Genomic DNA, 18,255 nt, shown 5'->3' with positions numbered 1-18,255 from the left:
TGGAGAGGATGTTTCCTATAGTGGGTGAGTCTAGGATGAGAGGGCATAGTGTCAGAGTAGAGGGAACAGAGATGAGAAGGAATTTCTTTAACCAGAAGGTGGTGAGTCTGTGAAACCATTCCCATGGACAGCTATACAGGCAGTTGCGCATTTAGTATTTCAGCAATATTTGAGTAATCTTGTAAATATGTTGTTTGATTAAGCATTCTTGTTCATTTCAGTATTTCGTTACAGGTTATATGTATAAATACTTGAATTGCAAATGTCATCATACTACCGCTAAAGTGAACTTGAAGTTAGACCCACATATCGGACTCTCGTGTCTTCCTCTCAATTAGTTTAATGTCTTGAAGATACAAAACATAATAGAGGCCAAGACAAAAGTATATTTAAAGTGGAGTTTGATAGGTTCTTGATTATTCAGGTTGTCAAAGGTTGCAGGGAGAAGGCAGAAGATTAAGATTGGGAGGGATAATAAATCAGCCAAGATAGAATAGCGAGAGGCTTGATTCTACTCCTGTGTCTTTATGGTCTGATGGCAGTGCTATTATTACTTGTAAGTTCACAGACTGTCTTCTTTTGCACTTTCTCTGTTAGTCTTTGTCGAGATGTGTTTATTGGTTCTGTTACATTTCTTTATTCTTTTGTGAACGCCTGCAAGAACATGAATCTCAGGGTAGTATATGGTGACATATACATACTTTGATAGTAAATTGACTTTCAACTTTGAGAAGTGGCATCACAATACTTTGTGATTTTATGTTTCTTCTTTACTGATTCTATTTCAGTTGGCCCAAGCACTGAAGAAGTTCTTCTCGATCTGGAGAGGCACTCTAACAACAGAAATTCTGAAATCAAACATAACTGCAGTCTGAGCTTTTGATTTTAAACATGGTACTGCCTAACTTTGATAGTTCACAGCTCTCTGAATTACCTGAAGCAAAACTTGCGAGGCTACCTTCCATTGAAGAGCTCTATTATGGTGCTCCAGGGCCCCCTGTAGTTTTATGATGGGATTTTATATTATTATTAGTGTGTAAAACTACAGGTAAACTTGAGTGAGTCTAATGTCACTGGGCAAAAAGAATGCTGGTTCAAAATATATTCAGTGAGCTCCCAACATCTTTTACTGCTTCTTCCTACTTTAAAAGGATAAGCTATGAAGACTTTACCTCTGTCAAAATATCACTCAAAAACAAAACTAACTAATTCCAAAACAAGGCTGAAACCATTCTTTGTAAATATTATATGCATATCCTTTTTGTTTAGTATATCAATTGTTGATCTCTGTATCTCTACCTAAGAAAATCTTCATATCTATACTATCCAAAAGCCAAGTAGACAAGGCAATTTTCAGTGTTGAGATTATAGAAATTTTTAATAAATTACAGAGAATACTGAAAATCTAGAACAACAGATATTAAGGGTTGGGAATGGCAAGTCAAGTAGATCCCCATGGTAATTAGCATCTGCTCCACACACGATTTATCAAGTGATGTTTCAACACTACAGCTTTAGCTTCATGATAATCCTGCCTCACTGATAACAGACGTTTATCCAGCTGACACAGAGCAACCAGTAGTTCAAACAAAACTTAGTTCACCTGGTCAAAGCTCCAAATGAATATGCTTAGAAGACAGCGACAGAGAGTTTCCAGTCCAGATGAAGGATTTGTCCTGAACCATCAGCTTTCCACTTCTTTCCATAGATGGTGCCGGACACATCGAGGTCTTTCAGCATTCTGTGTGTTGCTCCAGATTCCAGCATCTCCAATTGCTCTTTACAAGAGCCATTAGGGCGAAGGGACCAACAAAATAGATATTTTCTCACCCTACATGGAGATCAGGAGCAACAGGTATATCTATTGAAAGCAGATAGATTTGTCACTGAAGGGCTACCTGGAAGTCCAGGCCTGTGAAGCCTTTAAAAACCTCTTTCAGAAATATTTTACCAGTCTGATTCTGAAACTTTTTTACCTTTAACAAAAGAAGGTCTTAATATCTGGCATAGATATTAAACATTCAGTTAATCATCACTGCTAATAATTCAAGTAAACCAGCCTTATAATTTCTGTGGCTACAGAAGCAGGTCAAAGGCTGATTATCCTGTAGGGAGTAACTACTTGACTCGCTGTTCCCAATCCACAATACATAGGTTAGGACTGGGGTGGAATGCTTTCAATTGCCTGAATAAGTACATCTCCAACAGTCAAGAAACAAGGCTACTTCCAAAACTCATGATTTTCAAGAAGGTAAATGCTGCAAGTTCACAATTACCTAGAAAGATGTTGTTAAAAGAGAGAGAGAGAGGGAGGGAGGGAGAGAGCTCTAAGAATGAGATAGCCTGTTTCCAAAGCAAATTTGTTTCCTTTGGGAGCAATGAAGTACCTATCTATCTATCTATCCATCTATCTATCTTATAACATCCGTAAAAGTTCATACAATATTATATATAATGTGCATTTTCTCTTCTAGTCCAGGTACTTTTTTGATTACCTTTTTGATTGTAACTATGACTTCATAAATAATTTGAGTTTATTCACACTGTGGTGATTGAAGAGGCCAGTGTGAGAACTGCAGATTCGTCCACAAGTTGACAGGTGGTGCTTGATGGAACTGGCAAGTGAGTAGTTTGGGAAGGGATGTGTCTCAACCAGGGTTTTTGCTGGGTTTCTTATCAAAACAAGAAATAGCTTTAAGTTGCTGAGAAAGTGAAGGGATCTCTGTTAGGGTGGGTTCAGGGTTGTCTTGGTGCTGGAGACACTGCATACAACCCCATGAAGCACCACATTTATCCCAGTTTGCCACTCTAACTCTTTGACCTAGAGTTTAAGCCATTGCAGCTGGTGATCTTTCATGCACATGTGGAGGTCGTCAGTCCAACCACTCAGTTCAACGGAAGTAGGAGAGGAAGAAAGGAAAAATAAATGTTGACTTTGCCAGCACTGCCGGGGATCTTGAAACTCTAACAAATAAAGTAATGCATAATTGTCACTGATGCAATGAACATAAGTGGTTACTGGAATGTCACAATGTTCTTCATTTCTTCCAGTTTGTCAAGCTCAGTCATTCCATCCAGCCCAACTGTCTTGCAAATGTAAACACTTTAGAGAAAGCTGCACGATAAGTGTATATTTAGATTATTTCAATGGAAAAATGGTAAAAATTCCAGAAATGGATAAGGGCAAGCTATGCTTATGATACTAGATACACACTCCAGATGACTGGTCTAATAATCCTGTGCAGAGCAGTTCATATCTCGACATGGCAGCTTAAGAACTGGAATTCATTTTAAAAGAAAAATCTTACAAAAAAATGCAGCCAAATCACAAGTCTTTCAGATGTTGAGGGTGAAGAACTCCACAATGGCAATGCTGTTGAGTGTCAAGGGTACAGAGATAATGAAGCGACATGCAGACTTTCAGCTGCCCTGAGACTACACTGTTTCTTCTACCATGGTCTTTAGTGCAGTCCTCCATAGAGCCAAGATCACCACAGGGCCTTTCAGCTGCCCTGAGACTACACTGTTTCTTCTACCATGGTCTTTAGTGCAGTCCTCCATAGAGCCAAGATCACCACAGGGCCTATCAGTTGCACTGACAAAATAGTTGGTGAGATCCTGCCCTTCAGGATCTCATGCACACACACACCCATGAATACAGTTAATTATAGACAATTAACACATTTAATTTCATACAACTAAAACAAGTTGAATGTTTTCCTTACCTTTATTCTGGAAGCCAAACTGCATCAGACTAATAATTCATGAGTTCAGCCTAAGGGCTTTGAAAATTCTAGATGTGTATGCTGCCTCACTGCTTTCCCCAGGAGGAGTCCACCAGCTTGACACAAGTATCTAGTAGCCAACAATATCAAGCAGAAGGCTGTCATACACACCATATTTATGAATTGTCTAGTTTGTGCAGGTCTCAACTGGAGGTTAATTCCACCCAACAAGATGGGGGGGGGGGGGGGGGGGTGTGTGTGTGTGTGTGTGTGTGTGTGTGTGTGTGTGTGTGTGTGTGTGTGTGTGTGTGTGTGTGTGTGTGTGTGTGTGTGTGTGTGAGTGTGTGTGTGTGTGTGTGTGTGTGAGTGTGTGTGTGTGTGTGTGTGTGTGTGAGTGTGTGTGTGTGTGTGTGTGTGTGTGTGTGTGTGTGTGTGAGTGTGTGTGTGTGTGTGTGTGTGTGTGTGTGTGTGTGTGTGTGTGTGTGAGTGTGTGTGTGTGTGTGTGTGTGTGTGTGTGTGTGTGTGTGTGTGAGTGTGTGTGTGTGTGTGTGTGTGTGTGTGTGTGTGTGTGTGAGTGTGTGTGTGTGTGTGTGTGTGTGTGTGTGTGTGTGTGTGTGTGTGTTGGACTTGGGAGAACAAGGGTGGTCAACAGTTTGGCTGACAAACCGGATGTAATGCTGTGACCATGGGTGGAGGAGAGATCTGGCTGAGTGAAGTGATGGTCGCAAAAGGCTCATGTTAACTTGAGAAACAAGGACAAGGCAGTCAGGAATTGAAAGTGCAATTGTAAGTGACTTGAAGAAGAGTTTATTCCAGGGCTTAACACTAAAGATATGTAAATGGAATATAGTAAAACAGTTTAAGGGGTAGTAGACAGAACTTCGTCAGTAACTGAGGCCAAGGAAAGATGGGATTATGAGATCCGCCTGGTGTTTACACAGAACTGAACTTTTCAAGAGAGCATATGAATAGTGAATTAGAAGAGAGATATACCGTAATGAGTTTTGAAATAAAAATTAAAAGCATCAAGAAGTAGCACCAGCATTAAAAGAAAGGGGAGACATTTAAGGTAAGGCCAGAGTACATTTTCAGAAATTGGTCATAGGGAATGAAATGTAATTGTCAGTAAGAGTTGCGTTGCACTTTCCCATGCCAACAGGAAGATAAAATGGGATTATTCACAGAGAATATGCAGCCATTTCTGTGACACCAGCAACATGATTCCCGTGTGGCAAGGCGTTCAGGCCATACAGACTACAAGTCTACCCTGCACATCAACGATTGTGGCACCACTCTTCCTGATTGCCTTTTCTGCACGGTTTGATGCACAGAATAACGTGCTGACGAGGAAGGCCCTCTTCCCCCTGATGAGTACGCAGTCTGTCTGGCCACAGCTGAAGTGAGAAAGACCCTAACCAGGATCAACCCATGTAAAGCTGCAGGTCCAGATATCATAACTGGTTGGGTGCTGAAAGACTGTGCAGCCCAGATAACAGGTTCTAACGGACATCTTTAACATCTTCCTAGAACACAGTCCCCACAAGCCTCAAGGCAGTCCCAGTGCCCAAATAACCTGCCTTAACGACTACCATCCAGTGGCATGGACCTCAACAATAATGAAGTGCTTTGAACAGCATTAAATCCCAAATTCCCACTACATTGGACCATTTCCAACTTGCTTATTGTTCAAGTCAGTTGAACAAAGATGAAGCTGGAGCCTCTGTATTCTGCTCCATCCTGTCACACCTGGAAAATGCTCCCTAATATGCCAGGAGGCTGTATGTCAATTTTAAATCAGCATTTAATATTATTATCCCTTGGAAACTGGTGTCCCCTTTGGGTCTGAACACTTCTGTCTGTAATTGGGTCTTGGATTTCTTGACAAAAATAGTTAATCCGTGTTGGCAGCAACATCAGGGCTGCATGCTCTGCTGTTCACCTTGATGATGCATGACTGCACTGCTAGACCCAATTAAATTTGAATCAAAAAGTTTGCTGATGATACAATAGTGGTTTGCCTCATCAACAATGACAACGAGATGCCTACAGAAAGGAGGTAGAATGGTGTGAGCACAACAACTTGAGTCTCAACATGGACAAGACCAAAGACATGATTGTGGACTTCAGGAAGGAGCAGGCTGACTACTCCTCACTGAACATAAATGGCTTCTCTGTAGACAGAGTTAGGAGAACCAAGTTTCTGAGAGTGTACATAACAGGCCATCTCACCTGGTCCCTCAACACCACCTCAATGGTCAAAAAACACAGCAGCATCTTCACTTCCTGAAGGGATTGAGGCAAGCAAGACTTCCTCATCCCGAGTCCCGATTCTAACTAATCTATACGGGAGCACCATTGAGAGCTGCCTGACCAGCTGTATCACTGACTGGTAAGGGAATTGCAAGACATCTGACCACAAGTCCCTACAAAGGATTCCGAGGACTGCTGAGAGCATCATCAAGGTCCCGTTTCCACCCATGAGAGATATTTATCCAAAACGTTGCATATGCAGAGCCTTAGCATTGCCAGTGATTCCTCCCGTTCATCCAACAATCTCTTTGACACCTTACCATCAGGCAGGAGGCACTGTAGCATTAGGACAATGATTGCTGGGATGGAAGGCAGCTTCTTTCTTCAGGCTGTGAGACTTCTGAATTCCCTGCCACAACCCAGGTCCCATCAGATATGAAGTGCCAGATATGACGTGGATGAATTAATAAAGAAAGTGAGGAATGGGGAAAATATGTGATGTGATAAAAGGATTGGGATAAAGACAGGGTTAGGGTAACAAAGAGAAAGAAAGCAGCAAGAAGGAGAACAGGAGAGGAAGAGAGGATATGGGACCAGGTAAAAATGGGAGGAGAAGGTGTAATCCCTAAAACACTTATGTGATGTAATGTCTTTCTGAGGCCTTTCAACTTCACATGAACTCAAGTCAACGGCCTCAATTTTCCTTCTTTTTTCTTGGTCTTCCTTTGCAATTTCTGTGTATTTTTTTCCCTCTTGACTTGTATCATTGATGGACCTTACTATTTTTCAATTTATTTGCAATCACATTACTTTTGTATTGTGTATGAGTTATGCTCTGTGTTTTACATGTTGGTCTGGAGGAATGTTGTTTGGTTTGACAGTATACCTGCATACGGTTAAATGACAATAAACATAAACTTGAACATGGAGGGAGAAATATTTGCTTGAGCAGGATAAGTGGAGCAATACATAGCGAGGCCAAAAGGCTGCAATTCAATGGCTTTGCACCTCAGAAGCAGGTAACAGTCAATAAATTAATACCAATGAAATCAGCCATAGTAAAACAAAGATGACTAGTATTTTGAGCACAGACCAAAATATGTTGTTCTATTTCTAGACCAAAATACATTGTTCTGTTGGCAAAGTCCAACTGATTGTTGGGAGATTGTGTAAGGAGAGAAAATAAATGAAGCTGCAAACATTAATTTGTTCCTATTCAATTCAGTTCATACAGATAAAAAAGTAATTTTGAATGCCTTAGTGGTCTGTTAAAAATTCTTAGAACAGTCTTATCAAAATAGGATTTAAGTTTGGCATGGTAGAGGGTATGTAAAGATGTCAATCAGTAAATGTGGATTAATATTGGATATTAGTAAGGAGGACAAATTACTCAAATGAAAAATACAAGTCGATACAATAGGATATCAAACAAGAGGGGGGAAAAATACACAGAAGATGCAAAGGAAGACCAAAGAAAAAAGAAGGAAAATTGTGGCCGTTGACTTGAGCTCATGTGAAGTTGAAAGGCCTCAGAAAGACATTACATCACATAAGTATTTTAGGGATTACACCTTCTCCTCCCATTTTTACCTAGTCCCATAACTTCTCTTCCTCTCCTGTTCTCCTTCTTGCTGCTTTCTTTCTTTTTGTTACCCTAACCCTGTCTTTATCCCCACCCTTTTATCACATCACATATTTTCCCCATTCCCCACTTTCTTTATTATTTCATCCCCTTTTTCCCTCCATCCTAATGTATGACTCTAACCTCCATATCACTCCCTCAACCCACTAAACCTTAACCCCAGCTCCATCATCCCATTCCACTCAAAGATTACAGTTCTGGCATGAGTGAATCACCCATGAAAGCTCTTCCATAGTATTCTCAATCTTGCTCTCTCCTTTCTCCTTTCATTGCACTTTCCCTTCCCTTCCCCCAATCCTTTGAATTATTTTTACTTCCCTTGATTATCAAGTCATCTTTTAACAGCTGGAAGCTGCTAACAAACTTGACGTTTGCTTTGCCTCAGGCTTGTGCTTTGCTCTTCATGACGGGAAGTCCATAAAATTGGTTATTACACTTTCCAGTCAGTAGTTCCTTATTAACAAAAGTCAGTAAGGAGAAATGTTTCTGAGAAATTGTGTTGAAATGTGGGCAGGTATGCATTGCAAAACCATGTCGACCACAGGCAGAATCTTACGCTGCCAATCGCATCAAAGAAAAATTAACCATACTCAGCTTGCTCTCATGTTAGGCTTTCCAGATCTGCCATGTACAAGTGTCAGTGAGGTCAGGTCTGGCAGGGAAATATATATCTGAATCCATAATTTTGTGACATTTTAATGAAAACAACTTCATAATGGCTGAGATTTTATCCACCTATTGAGAATAATAAAAAAACTTCTGAACTGTGGCACAAATAAGTACTTAAATTGTATAGTGATCTAGATATTTGAGCACACATGCCTAAGTCTATGCATCTAGTAATGGGTCATAGGTTTTGGACACATCAAACCTGCATGCCATGAGCAAGCAATGGATGACACCAGGAAACTTTCTGAGAAAAAGATTAAAGGTCAAAACACTATTATACCTACAAAGGTTCTTAGATAAGATCTCAAATGAGATTGAGACAAGGGTAAAAGGGAAAAAGAGAAAAGGCTTGGAGAGGCAGTACATATAACTGGGATTGAGAAGAATCATGGCCTCAAATGGCAAAGAAATGGTGTGGTTTATTGAAAGTGTGCTAGAAGAGTCTAGAGCAATGGTTCCAAAAGTGGGAAATATTGCCTCTCCAGGATGGTGGGAGATTCTAAGGATAAAGATAAAGGGGGTGGGGAGGGGCGCTCGGTAGCAAAGAGCATAGTTGACAGATTACAGGCTTAGTTTAAGAAATGCATTACTTACTATAAGCATTTGATCCTCAGTGCCTCATAATTAATTACAATGATCATGCAATCACCTCATCTCTTGCTAACCCACTGTTCTCTTTGAACAGCACTGAGTGTTCACCATGATCCTGGACGTAATTTCAGGCTGCACACTGGGATTTCATCCGGGGGCTTTTCGGGCTGGACAGGAGGAGGGAGCACTCCAGTCATCACTGCTGACTTGAGCTGGCAAGGAGTTATAGGACATTCTCTTGGTTTAGTGCTACTTTAAAAACTGATAAGTTCTTTGAGAATATAATCAGGTTGCCCCTTGGAAAGTATGATTGTGACTTTGCTTTTAACCTGATCTGGGATCTGTTGTAAATAATAGTTTGCAATGAATATGGTGAGAACTCCAGTGTTAAATGGAGAGGCAATTGGTATTGCAAGGGATATGCTTTGGAATAACCAGAGTTTTGGAAGTCCTTCACAAATTCAAATCTATACTCTTACAATGCTTTGCAGCTAAGACTTAGACTTTGCTCAAAGTGTGTTGTAGTCATTGAAAAGCAATGTGACACTTCTTTATTTTGCATATCATGAGAAATATGGGCTGTAGCTAGGACGATTCCAGAATCGAAAATACTTCAAAACATGTTTGCCAGCAGTTCACAACAAAACAGTGTTCATTTGCGTGCTTCATACAACATTTCATTCCTCATTGCTAAATCTGGAAAGCCCCATACAATTGGAGAGGAATGGACTCTGCCAGCGGTATGGGATGTTCTGAGTATGGTCTTGCATAAGTCACCAGACCAAATAACTGAAGTGATTCTGCTCCAACATCTCTGTTCAAAGAGGAATAGATGAAACATTTGAGAATGTAAAAGTCACATTGGCAACATACTTAGGACAAGTATGTTGCCAAAAGGACATACTTAATTATTTCCCATGGTAGGGGAGTCCAGGACAAGAGGGCGCGACTTCAGGATTGAAGGACGTCCATTTAGAACAGAGATGCAGAGTGGGATCTCTTACTTTTGTCAGAGTGTGGTAAATCTGTGGAATTTGTTGCCACGGCAGCTGTGGAGGCTAAGTCATTGGGTGTATTTAAGGTAGAAGTAGAAAGGCTGTTGATTAGCCAGAGCATCAAAGGGTATGGGGAGCAGGCACGGGAGTGGGGACAACTAGAAGAATTGGATCAGCCATGATTGAATGGCGGAGTAGACTCGATGGGCTGAATTACCTACTTCTGCTCCTATATCTTATGTTCTTATGGACAACAGCATTTCCTCTGCAGTTGGATGAGTCAATTTTGCAGGCAACAAATCTTTGCTTCATGGTTATGCTCACTTCATACAAGTTGAAAACATGGTTCAAGAGTTGTTACTTGCAAGAGAACTAAAAACAGATACGAAGGGTAAGTCAATATTTCAGGTTGTTGAACAATTTTTCAAAGAGAAAGACATTCCACTCAGCAACATTCCTGTTTGCGCAACAAATGGGGCACCATCAATAACAGAACACCACCGTGGGGTTATTACTTTCTTGTAAAATGCTGTAACTATCAAATCTACTCTTCACTGTGTAATTCACAGACAGTATTGTGTTGCAAAAAAAATCTAAAGGATTGGCTGAACAAATCATTAAATACTGTTAATACAGTGGTAAGTAAGATCAAGCCCCACGTTCTCAATTCTCAACTTTTTTGAGAGCTTTGTATTGAGAATGATGAACAGTTTGAACATTTGCTGTTGCACATAGAAGTCAGATGGCTCTCAAAAGGAAACTGCCTGAGGCAATTCTATGTGCTTTTTGATACTGTGATAAAATTCTTTGAAGACTTGAATACTTCATTTAATAATCAACTCAAGAACATTAGACAGGACAGGACTTATTTGTCAGAATAATTTGTAAAGTTTAATTAAATCAATCTTCAATAGCAAGGAAATTATGTGGATCTTATCAAAGTCAAATCCCCACATATCTAAATAAGTTAGCCTTATTTTTGTACATCATTGTCCATTCAGATCTTTTCCAACGTCCCAGCCTCTCTGAGTTGGAAGAGATAGAAAGAATACCAGCTGATGATCTTCAAGTATACTGTGGATAAGTTGCATAAAGACATGTCAGAGACATTTCAGAGACATCTCGATCCAAATTACATATTGGGTAATAAATCCAAAAGGAAGGATGGAGAAAGAACTGATCATGCTACAAAATTATATCAAGACATTTGGTTACAGAAAGAAATTTCTGAAAACTATACTGCACTGTGGAAAAAGGTCAAGATGATCTTTATTGCCTTTCCAACATCATATTTAGTACAGCATGGTTTCAGTGGAGTTGCCCAATTTCTTTCAGCACAACTAAACAGTCGGTGGATGGATATATTAACCTGAAAAAAACAGCCGGAATTTTTTTTTTGTTGTTGGTATCCCATATATTTTCCTTTAATCCTGATACTGCTGCAGATATCTGACAGGAAATTAAAGGCTTTTTAAGATATTTATTTGTGGTTCCAGCAATACCGATGGAAGACAGTCTCATATATCTATCCGTTCAATAGTTAGAGCCAGAAAGACTTCATTGAAAATCCCAGTCTGTTTGAATTCTATTCTAACTCACTTGGATGTATCCCAGATAGAATCTGACTGACTGTTCGAATATGATTACCATCAACAAGCACAGGAATTGAGCTGCATTAACAAAATATTAGTATAGTAATACAGAATTTTTGAAACCGTATCAAGAATTTCATGGGCCAAGTATATCTGGTCAAGAGATACTGACCTATCTACTTTCTCTGCTGGCATGCTCTTTGCAAAGAATGTGTGGTTTAGTTTAAAACCACAGTTTTCCTGTTTAGTCAGAGTGACCATTAGGGAGCAATTGTGATATAATAAGCTTTTCTGTAAGTTCATAAACAGATATTTAAAGGAAAATCCTGTAATTGATTTGAAAATTTTAAAAATCTAAAGTAATTCTTATCTCCCAAACAACAATGATTTGCAAAATGGAGTGTACCGCAATAGGCACACAACATGTTGAGGAGTGCACAAAGAGCAATGCATCATTGGGTCCAAGGCCAGGTCTGAGATGGAGATCATTGAAAGGGATTGCTGTGGTTGGTAGCCTGATCAAGACATTGCGAGAAGTGGGTTAGTTTGGTTATTCCTGGATCCGCAATTGTTTGGGGTGGGATGTCAGTTCGGTCAGTAGAGGATCAAGGCCTCCATTGGAGGGTTTGGAATGTTTCTGTGATTGGATTATTGGGAACACAACAGATAAGAGCACCATGTGTGAGTAATCTGGATATTATAATATGGACAAGATTGTAGAATGAATGGTTCAAGTGAAAGTGGATTATATATGAGCTTACTGTTTCCAAACTGACATTACAAAGAGAGAAACCTGTTGCAATGCATGCAAATAAAATGGCTGAAGTCTTGAAAGTAGTGTAAGGTTTGAGATTAGTGTGTGACTGTGGGTTTCCAACTATTCCATTGACAATCATTTATGGCTTCTATTCATTGGTCGTCTGTGCTCCTGATTCTTGGACATGAGGTTCTCAGTACCATTCCAAATGCCCTAATTCACTCTGAGCACTTATGGACTGGTGATTCCCTGCAATCTTGGGGGACAATTTGCATATTTAAGGAGGATTTGAGCACCTCTTGACTGTTACCCTCTGACAATCTGGTATTAATTCCGATGTTACCTCCTGTACCTAATAAAGTGGCCTCTCAGTGTATGTTCATGGTGTTCTGCTGCTATAGCACATTGACTTCTAGGTTCAACATGTTGTGCATTCAGAGATGCTCTTTTGCATACCACTGTTGTAATGTGCAGTTATTTGAATTGCTCTTACCTTCCTGCCAGTTTGAACCAGCCTGGCCATTCTCCTCTAACACCTCTCATTAACCAGGCATTTTTGCCAATGAATTGCCACTCACAGGATGTTTTTTTTTGTTTTTCACACTATTCTCTGTAAATTCCAGAGGCTGTTGTGCGTGAAACTCCCAGGAGATCAGCAGTTTCTGAGGTACTCAAACCGTCCATCTGGCACCATTATTCTGCAGTTGAGCAGCTGTCAGGTGTACTTAACAAAGTCTGTTTTGGGAGTTTGGGTTCATGCATGGGAATGAGGTAACCTGCATTGATATAATTGGAGCCTTTTTTTTTGCAATTTTGGGCCTGAAGCGAACACTAATGTTAGTCAGCTAGTTAAAGTACAAAGTCAGTATGGTTTCCTTCAGGGAAAATCCTGTTTGACAAACCTGTTGGAATTCTTGGAAGAAATTACAAGTATGGTAGATAAAGGCGATGTCGTGGATATTGTATATTTGGACTTTCAGAAGGCCTTTGACAAGGTGCCACACATAAGGCCTCTTACCAAGTTAAGAGCCCATGGTACTACAGGAGAGTTACTAACATGGTTAGAGCATTGGCTGATTGGTAGAAGGCAGTGAATGGGAATAAATGGATCCTTTTCTGGTTGGCTGCCAGTAACTAGTGGTTTTCCCCAGGGGTTGGTCTTGGGACCACTTCTTTTTATGCTGTATATAAATGATATAGATAATGGAATAGATGGCTTTGTTGCCAAGTTTGCAAATGATACAAAGATTGGTGGAGGGGCAGGTAGTGTTGAGGAAACAAGTAGAATGCAGAAGGACTTAGATAGATTAGGAGAATGGGTAAGATAGTGGCAAATGAAATACAAAGTTGGAAAATGCATGGTCATGCACTTTGGTAGTAGAAATAAATGTGTGAACTATTTTCTAAATGGGGAGAAAATCTAGGAATCTGAAATGCAGAGGAATTTGGGAGTCCTAGTGCAGAACACCTTGAAGGTTAACTTGCGGGTTGAGTCGGTGGTGAGGAAGGCAAATGCCATGTTAGCATTCATTTCAAGAGGTCTAGAATACAAGAACAAGGATGTGATGCTGAGGCCTTATAAGGAACTGGTGAGGCCTCACATTGAGTATTGTGAACAGTTTTGGGATCCTCATTTTAGAAAAGACGTGCTGGCATTGGAGAGGGTCCAGAGAAGGTTCACAAGGATGATTCCAGGAATGAAAGGGATATCATATGAGGAATGCTTGATGGATCTGGATTTGTACTCACTGGAATTCAGAAAGATGAGGGAGGGGATCTCATTGAAACCTTTCAAATGCTGAAAGGTCTAGACAGAGTAGATGTGGAAAGGATGCTTCCCATGGTGGGAGAGTCTCGGACAAGAGGGCACAGCCTCATGATAGAAGGGCACCCTTTCAAAACAGAGATGCGGAGAAATTTCTTTTGCCAAAGGGTGGTGAATTTGTGGAATTTTTTTGCCACATGCAGCTGTGGAGGCCAGGTCGTTGGGTGTATTTAAGGCAGAGATTGATAGGTTCTTGATTAGACATGGCATCAAAGGTTACGGGAAGAAGGCTGGGAACTGGGGTTGAGGAGGAGATTAAAAAAAAGATCAGCCATGATTGAATGGCAGAGCAGAATCGCTGGGCCAGATGGCCTTAATCAGTTAGTAATTTAGTTATTTAGTTCATTTATCCTTTCAGTAAATTGAATGAATTTTGATCATGCAGACATGGCAGAATCTTTCCTGTGCCATGACATGCCTTCTGTAAATTGTCCAGATCACAGAAGCATGCAGAAGAATAAGGATCACAGATGCCCAGTGAACCAGAAGCTCTGAGCCTCAAATGACCTTTTCTCCATCAATGTATGTTGTAACAAAACATTGAAAGCCATGGAGACAGCTGTTCTACTGATGTCTTTTATAAACCCACTGACTCTCACAACTACTTGGACTATACCTCTTCCCACCCTGTTACGCATAAAAACGCCATCCCCTTCTCTCAGTTCCTCCATCTCCACTGCATCTGCTCTTGATGAGGCTTTTCATTCCAGAACTAAGGAGAACACCTCCTTCTTCAAAGAAAGGGGCTTAACTTCCTCCATCATCAATGTTGCCCTCAACCTCGTCTCTTCCATTTTGCGCAAGTCTGCCCTCAGCTCATCCTCCCGCTGTCTCACCAGTAATAGGGCTCCTCTTGTCCTCACCTACCACTTGACTAGCCTCTGTTCCCAACACATAATTCTCTGTAGCTTCCGCCGTCTCCAACTTGATTCCACAACTGAACACATCTTTCTCTCCCCCCAGCTTCCTGCTTTCAGCAGGGATCACTCCCTCCATGCCATCCTTGTTTATTCGTTCCTCTCCAGTTATCTCCCACCTGGCACTTACCCTTGTAAGCGGAACAAGTGCTACACCTGCCACTGCATCTCCTCCCTCACTACCATTCAGGGTTCAAGGAATCCTTCCAAGTGAGCTGACACTTCACCTGTGAGTCTGTTGGGGTGATCTACTTTATCCGGTGCTCCTGGTATAGCCTTCTGTATATTGGTGAGACCCAACGCAGATTGCGAGTCCGCTTCGCCGAGCACCTACTCTCCATTCGTCAGAAAAAGCCGGATCTCCCAGTGGCCACCAATTTACATTCCACTTCCCATTCCCATTCCTACATGTCAGTCCACGGCCTCCTCTACTGTCGTGTTGAGGCCACACTCAGGTTGGAGGAGTAACACCTTATATTCCGTCTAGGTAGCCTCCAATCTGATGGCCTGAAAATCAATTTCTTGAACTTCCAGTAATGGCCCCTTCCCTCCTTCACCATTCCCCATTCCCATTTCCCTCTTTCACCTTATCTCCTTATCTCCCTCTGGTGCTCCTCTTCCTTCTCTTTGTTCCATGGCCCTCTGTCCTCTCCTATCAGATTCCCCCTTCTCCTGTTCTTTATTTCTTTTGCCAATTGAGTTCCCAGCTCTTTACTTCACCCCAAACCCTACCCCCCAGTTTCACCTATACATAGACAATAGACAGTAGGTGCAGGAGTAGGCCATTCGGCCCTTCTAGCTAGCACCGCCATTCACTGTGATCATGGCTGATCATACACAATCAGTACCCCGTTCCTGCCCTCTCCCCATGTCCCTTGACCCTGCTATCTATAAGAGCTCTATCTAACTCTCTCTTGAATGCATCCAGAGACTTGGCCTCCACTGCCTTCTGGGGCAGAGCATTCCACATATCCACCACTCTCTGGGTGAAAAAGTTTTTCTGCATCTCTGTTCTAAATGGCCTACCCCTTATTCTGAACTGTGGCCTCTAGTTCTGGACTCACCCATCAGAGGGAACATGCTTCCTGCCTCCAGTGTGTCCAATCCCTTAATAATCTTATATGTTTCAATCAGATCCCCTCTCATCCTTCTAAATTCCAGTGTATACAAGCCCAGTCGCTCCAATCTTTCAACATATGTCCCGCCGTTCCGCGGATCACTGACTACCTTGTATTTCTTCCTTCCCTCCCCCACCTTCTTACTCTGACTTCTCATCTTTTTTCTCCAGTTCTGATGAAGGGTCTCAGTCAACTGTTTATTCTTTTCCATAGATGCTGCTGGCCTGCTGAGTTCCTCCAGCACTTCTGTGAGTTGCCTGGATTCCCAGCATCTGCAGATTTTCTCTTGTTTGGCATTGAAAGTAATGATGAATTTTATCATTAATGCCTGCCATTATTAAGAGAAAAGGGAGTTCATCCACATTTTCCCAGGTATAGCCATCAACCTTCGTAATTGGAGGGCAGGGTTATGCATAGATAGAGATTGATAATCTTGTGGGTGTATATTGTGAGGTCCGTCCTCATTTGTTTTCGCAAATGAATCAACAATGGCTTGGAGGTTAACCTCACAAGTAAACACAACTGAGATCTGCTTACTGCAGCTTGACGACTGACTTAGAATGGGCTGGGTTTTGGAGAGTGGCCCCAGACGTTGTTCACACTGTAGGCTACTTTGGAACTCCATGCCACTTGACTTTGACCTCAATTTGTCAAGGACCGAGTAGTGACTGCTTGTGCATCAGCCTCCCCTCGTTAAACAAAGTCAGTTACAGGCCTTCTCTATTAAGGGAATCCACTCTAACATTCCGGATTAGTCCCATGCCGATCAGTAAGTGGCAAAGGGGCAGGAATATGCCCCTGGAAGCCCATCACCAGAAATGTAGATCCTGAATCATCCTCTACAGCCAGCTGAAGACCCACCTATAGACAGCCAATTAGGAGAATGCATACTCGATCCAAGTCATCACATTACTACCTTAAAATCCAACAGAATTAGCTTCATGAACTATCTATGCCAACCTTAGAGCCTCTCCTTGGTCAGCACATTGGTCAGATCTCGCTGAAGTACTGCATGTCACTCTGTTCACCACACTATGTGAAAAATGAGATAGTACTGGAGAGGAATAAAAGGACTTTCACCAGGATTTTGCCTGGAACAAAACATTGCAGATAGCAAAGAGAGGCTGGGTTCATATTCCCTGAAGAAGTGGAGGTTAAGAAGAAACATAATTGAGGTATATAAAATTGTGAGTAGCTTTGATAGATAGACTTCAGAAACCTTTTCCCATACTAGAGGTAGATAATACAAGAGATCAGATATTGAGTAGAAGATAAGATTTAGTGGGGATCTATTGGGGCAGGGTGGGACTATTTTCACCCAGGGAGTGATTAATATCTGGAATGTACTGCCTAAGGGAATGGTGGAAGTAGAGTCACTGACATCATTCAAGATGTGTCTAGACGAGCATTCAAAGTACGTAGGGATAGGTCACAGCCTGCAACCTTACAGTATATAAAATCATGAGGGGCATAGATGAAAATGGTTAGTCTCTTTCCCAGGGTAGGAAGTCTAAAACTAGAAGGTGTAAATATAAGGTGAGAAGCAAGAGATTTAAAAGGGATCTGAGGAGCAACTTCTTCACACAAACGATGCTGAGTATGTGGAATGAGTTACTTGAGAAATGGTAGAAGCAGATACAATGTTTAAAGGCATTTAGACAGGAACATGAAATGATTAAAGGGATATGGGTCAAACACATGGAAATGGGATTAGTTCAAGTAGACAATCCAATCAGTATGGGCAAGTTAGGGCAAAGGGCTTGTTTCTATGCTGTATAAACCTACGACTCTAAAACAGAATCTCGGTCAGTGAAGATGGGTGCCAAGCATGGCTGTGTCATTGGCCGGAAATTTTTATTGAGCTTTCTCACCTGCAACAAACTTCTCGTGAAGGTGGAGTTAAATTTACAAAGGAACAAAATCTATTTGTAGCGCGATGACTGCACTCAAGACGCATCCACCGCTAAGGGAGTGGAGCCAGTAGACAGGGAATCCCTTTGCCAAAAGTTCACACCCTTTGGCTTGTAAAGAAGGGACCGAGCTCCACACACTGAAGGCCAGGTGTGATGAAAATTTAGCTTACCACCCTCATATTGGGTACCTCATTGTAGAACCTAGGAAGAGTTGACAGTTTATCTGTGGAGAGAAAGGCACAGATGGCAGAATGACTCAGG

At 41.4% G+C, this 18,255-nt stretch overlaps 1 long non-coding RNA gene across 1 annotated transcript in view; it reads right to left on the bottom strand.

Annotated features, from left to right (window-relative positions):
• Positions 1-3,782: 3,782 nt before the first annotated feature.
• Positions 3,783-18,255, bottom strand: part of LOC140732140 (uncharacterized) — a 77,467-nt gene continuing 62,994 nt past the window's right edge. Inside the window, exon 4 of the long non-coding RNA XR_012099995.1 lies at positions 3,783-3,855. This is a non-coding gene — a long non-coding RNA (uncharacterized lncRNA). The remainder of the gene's footprint in view (positions 3,856-18,255) is intronic.

Source organism: Hemitrygon akajei, chromosome 8 (assembly GCF_048418815.1).
Source record: "Hemitrygon akajei chromosome 8, sHemAka1.3, whole genome shotgun sequence".
In the NCBI taxonomy this organism is placed as follows: domain Eukaryota; kingdom Metazoa; phylum Chordata; class Chondrichthyes; order Myliobatiformes; family Dasyatidae; genus Hemitrygon; species Hemitrygon akajei.
The sequence above is the reverse complement of the archived record's forward strand: the minus strand, read 5'-3'. Positions and strand labels throughout refer to the sequence as shown.